At 37.5% G+C, this 6,770-nt stretch overlaps 1 pseudogene; it reads left to right on the top strand.

Moving 5' to 3' along the window:
* Nucleotides 1–370: 370 nt before the first annotated feature.
* Nucleotides 371–1,012, top strand: LOC107695647 (GPI-linked NAD(P)(+)--arginine ADP-ribosyltransferase 1-like; annotated as a pseudogene).
* Nucleotides 1,013–6,770: the final 5,758 nt, after the last annotated feature.

The following is a 6,770-nucleotide window of genomic DNA, read 5'->3' as shown; positions in this document are numbered from 1 at the left end:
ACTCAGAATCTGACAAAAAGAGACAACATTATGATAAACATTTCAATTGGACAGATCTAAGTACACATTTCTTTCCATTATATTTCAAGGCACAGATTCAGTATTTGTGAGACAATTTTGTGTTTCTTGTCTTTCAGCATCTGCTCTTCACTAGATCTTAATCAAGATGCTGCTGATCACTGAAGCTCTTCTTCTCATTTTAGCTGCTCTAGGACACGTAAGCTTGTGTTCTAGTGTATGAATATTACAGACATGAATACTGATGATTGATCGTTATGATTCCTGTTGCTGCAGGACAGATATATATATATATTTATTGTATAAGACACTGTATTCTGCTGATGGCAATTATAACGGCTGTACAAAGGAAATGGCGAATCTGGTGAAGACTAAATACCTAGAGAAGGAAATGCAATCTAATTTAGCAATTGCTTGGAAACATGCTGAAAAGAATTACAAGCCACCAGGAGATAACTTGAAAAAGAGCCATTTGATCGCTATTTATGTGTACACTAACACTAAGTTTGAGATATGGATTTCAATAATGCTGTTGAATGCATAATGAAAAAATACCAAAACAAGACATTCAAATGGTATTCACTTCACTTTCTGTTAACAGATTCAGTACAGACTCTGAAGAAAATACAAAGAGGATGCACCAATGTTATTGTACCAATATTTTAATGAGAGTGTTCTGAACAAAAAGGGTAGTTTTGGCTCATTTGCTTCTTCCTCTTTTAATGACACCAAAACAAACATTTTTGGAAATAAATCTGGTTTTGTAATCTACACTTGTGAAGGTGCAAATTTGACAAAATATTCTAAGCATGACAAGGAGGAAGAGGTGCTGATTCCTCCATATGAGATGTTTAAAGTCACTGCTGTCAAGACAAGAAGAGGTCAAACAGATCTCTGGTGTGACACTGTGTACACTTTGAAAAACTCTGGTAAGAGAAGTGACCTCAACTGTGCTCTATTCAAAAAACCAGCCAAGACCATAACAAAATACTAGGACTGACAATTAAATACTGGACAAAGTGTTTTGAATTTATGGTATAGGACACCAATTGCAACATTTGTCCCTCTTGGTTTAGTTCAATAATTTTTTTGTCAAAAGCAATTTGAACAGAAAACATGATTTGGTTGCATAATTTCAACATAATAAAATAAAGTTATTTTTAAGTGACCCAACTCAGTGGCCTCAGAGTGATTTTATGTTTTATGATTTTTATGTCTGTAATTTATTACTTTTTACACTTTTTTTTTATTATTTACACATCTTTTTTTGCATCACGTTTCTGAATTTTTTTAGTGCTTGCCATTTAGCTAACTACCAGCAATAGCATAATAACTATACAAAAAATACACAGTATATATTTTTATTTAATATACATTTTTATTTATTTATATATTTTTCATCTAGTCATGTTTGACTGATAAGAGTTATTCTTAGTTGGAGTTTTTGTGGTTTTCATTGTGCAGAAGAGTGAAGCTTGTGGTTTTGTTGTGGGTAGCTTTATAAACTCAGACCTGTGAAAAGATGAGTCTCTTCTTAAGTGTTCATCTCATTACACTCAAAAATGTTGCTAGCTAGCAGATCAATAGAGAAGATTAATTTCAGTAGTAAATAATTGAGAAATTGCAATTAATTAGATTTGTTTAATAAGAAATTTATTTAAAGAAAGTTTTTTTCGACCTCATATAACAAACTTTAATGTTATATATAAAAAAAGCTTTCCTCAGTTTAATTAGGTTAAATTAACATTTTTTTGGTACGCATTTGAAATATTTTTTTAAGATTTTATAAATGAGCCTATTACTCATCGTAGACAGACAGGAACTCAGAGTTTGTCCTGCTTGAAACCACACAGACCTTGAACACACAGAAGTGTTGCATCAGAATGAGCTTGATGCATCAGGATTAATTCAGTTCTATTTGATCTCTCAGTGCCTGAAATACATTTCTAAATGTGAACATTTAGTTTGTGTTACCACAAATCTGAAAATATGAATCTGAACTAGGAGGTTCATTTGGGCTCAGTTGCATCTCCTCTCTTGATCATAAAGCAGAAATGGACACTAGTTTTAATGGCTAAAAGTTAGTGTACACATCACAGCCAGTTGAATCACCTCCTTAACAAGATTTTTTTACATTTAGATGAGCTGATATATACTGAATGGCCTTTCAGATATGGAGTAAAAGCCTTTGTAAGATTTGAAGAACCTCAGACACTTTGATCTTTTGAGATACGGACAATATACACACAGTGTATTAAGATACAGACATCCGTTTCGACATCTCACTAAAAGAAGTTTTGAGAAAAGCCTCTTCTCACCTATCTTTTTCATCCACTTCCTTCCCCTCACCCATCTCCCTTCACTTAGCTCACACAGAAAGATCAACAGCATAATATAATGTTCTACATGAATGCAAGTGATATACATAGTCATGTTTGGTATCATTTGAATTGTCTTAGGGCGACTGGTACAATGGTTTCAATCTTACGAGAAGTAGACTAAAAGGTAATACAGATGCTAAGAGTTAATTATAGAGATAATCTGCTTACTGTGCGGGTGTGCTCTTCAGTGAAGAAAGAAAAAACAGAGACAAGGCATTATTTGGGTACTGGATGTATTTTATCGTGTTTCACATTTCAGGTAGAATATACATAAATGGAAAAATGGAATGAAATGGAACACATTTCAGAATGTCAGTGACTAGCAGCGGAACGGATTTTGGGAAGTTTATGGATAAGTTCATCACACGTACGAAAAGGAGTTGTGACGACGATGCGTCGTCAGCTCCTACCCCTAAGAAGTGTAAAAGACGAAAGTATTAGCTATCTTCAGTTTGGCTTTACGATGGCTGGGACAGATGCTGAACTGCTGCCCCAGTGTGTCATATGCGCAGATCTGCTGGCAAATGATAGCATGAAGCCATGCAAGCTGAAGCGCCATTTAGAAACGAAACACCTGACACTCAAAGACAAACCCTTAGATTTTTTCAAATTAAAGTTATCTGGCCTTGAACAGCAGAAACGCAACATCAGCAAACACACATCAGTGTCCAACAGGTGTCTAGAAGTGTCCTACTACGTCTCGAAACGAGTTGCTAAAGTAGGAAAACTGAGGCACTAATCTTACCTGCTGCCAAAGATATTTGTCAGGTCATGTTTGGAGATAATTTCGCTCAGCAGATTAGTGACATCCCCCTTTCTAACGACACCGTTAGCCGCCGCATATCTGACATGGCAAGCGACGTTAAAGAGCAATTGCTAGCTAACATCATGCAAAGCCAGTACTATGCCCTACAGCTTGATGAGACAACTGATGTTGCAGGGCTAGCACAGTTGCTTACCTATGTCAGATATGTCAAAAATGGTAATATTGAGGAGGACATTCTTTTCTGTCTCTTCCAGAGCACACAACCGGCGAGGCATTGTTTGAAGTTCTGGATGTATACGGGATGCAGGCATGTCATGGGATAAATATGTTGGGAGTTGCACGGATGGGGCCCGTTCAATGACTGGAAGGATTAGCGGTCACTCTTGTCCAGAATTTAGCTCCTTTAGCCAAGTGGACCCACTGTATGATTTATCGTGAATCTTGTGTCCTGAGGCCGTTTTAAAGCAGGCAGTGCAAATTGTCAATTTCATTCAAGCACGGCTTGTTTTCCTTGCTTTGTCAGGAAATGGGAGCCGAACACGAGCAGCTCCTTTTTCACACTGAGGTTCGCTGGCTCTCCAGAGGTCGGGTTTTACATCGCCTCTACGAATTGCGTTCAGAGGTGAAGACATTTCTTGTTAATGTGAAGTCCGACCTTGCGCGGTACCTGGATGACCCCTGTGGTTAGCGCAGTTGTCGTACCTTGTAGACATTTTCGACAGGTTGAATTCGCTGAACACATCGATGCAAGGGAGAGATGCCAACATCTTGCTCCTTTCAGACAAAGTCAGTGCATTCGTTGGCAAACTGGATCTTTGGCGTGATCGGCTGATTAATAAAAATGTTGACATGTTTCCCAACTTCACCGACTGTGTGCAAGAGACAGGGATAAATCTCCTTTGATTAACAGTTGCTCAACATGTTGAGGGACTAAAACAACAATTCGGCCGTTATTTCACTGAGGAGTTCAGTTCATTTGCTTGGGTCAGAGATCCCTTCAGTTGCCCAGGAAAAGACCTTCCAGTTGACATGGGGGAGCAGTTAGTCGAATTAAAGAGCGACGCCTCTACAGCTCTTCCTCTCTGCCGTCATTTTGGTTGAGCGTGATGCCTGAATATCCTCAGTTATCTGACACCGCTGTAAAATGACTTCTTCATTCGCCTCAACTTATCTGTGCGAGGACGGGTTTTCAAAATTGACAGCTTTGAAAACAAAGTACCGAAATCGGCTAGTTAGTCTAATTAGCATACCCATACCTTTCATTTCAATTTTGTGCATACAGTAGAAAATGACATACTTAAACTTAATTATTTCATTTTATGACTTCTAGATTATAGTCCTAGTCATGGACTTTTCCAAAAGACATTTAGACACTTTTTGGTGAATTAAAAGCAAGCAGTAATGTAACTGAAATTAAAACAACATTACAGAAGCTTACATTTATTTTAAAGAAAATAAAGTAAAATTAAATAAGCAGTTAACTCAAGCAAAAACATTTCACGGTGTCAGTGTTGTCAGTTAGGATGTTCTAAAAAGGCTATTTCAAAATACTGCATAAACATCACGGTTGTTAACTTGTGATTTTTTTCTGCTCCTCTTCTTTGCATCGCTTCCTGCATTGTGCCCCTGATAATTTTCTTTTTTCACTAATTTTTTATAAATTATACTTTAAGAGCACATACATGGCAAAAATATTTTTGTAACTTCGTGCGCCATGCATAATTAATGTGTTATGATGATGTATTATAATTACGTCATGACGCAGAAATTGTTTAAATTAGTCCAACACGACATAATGTCAAATCTTATGATTTTTCGTTGAGGTCACTTTTATTTTATTCTAACATTATTTTAATCAGTTCGATGATCGATCAGTACTAAAATGATGATAACTCTCAGAAATTATTTTGCTTAATATATGGGTGTAGGAGCACACGATGGTCACAAGAGGGCGCACTTCTGACCAAAAAAAAAAAAAACTTTCGTGAGGCACCCCCATAGACTGTATAAAAACATGGACGTAGTGTTCGTGACGTCACCCATAGGTTTCCAAAGAGCGTTTTTGAAGCCTAAAGTAGGCGGAGCCGGCAGCGCGTCACCACGGGCGAGATAATCGAAAATGGGCAAAGAGGCGGGAGCTGGTTTCTGAAACCACGCCCACCTAGCTCGACGGTGGTGACAGCAGCGGCAATCCACCTGTCACTCAAGTGGCCACGCCCTTAATTATGCAGAACTTTAAGGCTTAATATAATTTAAACGGATGAGTTATAAAAAAAAAATCACTCCCCTCACAGTTGCCATAAAGGTCAAAATTAGCTATATAGACCAAAACCCCTTTTTGTACCAGGCTGTAAACATATTTTTTTCTGCTGTAAAGTTCTATGTCTATCTCTAGCGGCCAGTTGATGAATTGCAGTTTTAGTCACTTCCGTGTTGGTTTCACGAGAGAGACCGGAAGGTTGCCGCTTGGGCGCCCCCCAGTCATTTTGCTATGCCACGGCCGGCCCTGATAGTACTGCATATTATTTAGGGCAGATAGTATGCGAACGCTTGTAGAATGCAACCAACCAATGAAATGCAACATGTTTTACACGTAAAATAATACTTACACGTTATTTAGTTTACAAGTTACAACCTATAGGCTACTTTAAGTACTCTTGTTCAAAGTAGTTGCAATTTTCAGAAACATTCTTGATAATTTTTGGCCATGTTCCATAACTATCTAGCTAGGCTATCTGTCCTTTTATATAGTTTTATAAAACTCATAAAAGTTATTTTAAAAATCATAAAAGTTATACTTTAAAAAGTTATTCTATAATTGATTAATTACTTTTTTAAAGTAACTTACCCAACACTGACTGGATGTTGTTAGACCAAACTAAATAGGGTGAACCTAACCTCTGTTTACTGTAATGTTACTCTAGCTAAGTGTGCATGGGAAACCCATGGCATGACCAAACCAAAGCTACTATCAGGGAAAGTATTGTTGATCGGCTTATATCGATAGTAGTGGTCGTGACCTCTGACTAGAAATAATGTTGCTTTATTCAAGTGTGTACAGATCTATGGGGACTAAACACAATCACTTTTGGAACAAGCAGACATAGGAGCAGCCATCTAATAGTATTAGTCAGTTACCTCTGTCTAATAACCAAGGGCCAGATTACTAAACAGGACAAATTAGTGTTAGAGCGCAATTCCATGAAAGCGCAGATGGCAGGGGAAAATTCTGCGTGTGATTTACTGTCAATGCACACATTAAAGAACACAGACGCAGCCAGATCATTTCCATAATGACCAGCACAATCTACCAAAAGCAGCACAAATTACCGCCTGCTTTAAGGCATGCTTTATTGGGCGTTAAATAATGGTGCAAATACCAGTGATTTGACGAGCGCAAACATTAGTAAATCGCATTGCGTGATTCATTTTAATACTCTGTGTCTGAAAGGAAAACTCCTACAAATGCATATTCAGTAAGTCAACAATTTCCATCATGTACCATTATTACACATTTTGAGGAGATCAGGCTGAAAACATCTGGCATGTTAGACAGACAGGAACTCAAGAGTTTTTCAAGTGTGAAACCACACAAACACTAGATC

The sequence above is a fragment of the Sinocyclocheilus anshuiensis genome, unplaced genomic scaffold (genome assembly GCF_001515605.1).
Source record: "Sinocyclocheilus anshuiensis isolate Anshui unplaced genomic scaffold, SAMN03320099.WGS_v1.1 scaffold1075, whole genome shotgun sequence".
NCBI classification, from domain to species: domain Eukaryota; kingdom Metazoa; phylum Chordata; class Actinopteri; order Cypriniformes; family Cyprinidae; genus Sinocyclocheilus; species Sinocyclocheilus anshuiensis.
The sequence above is the reverse complement of the archived record's forward strand: the minus strand, read 5'-3'. Positions and strand labels throughout refer to the sequence as shown.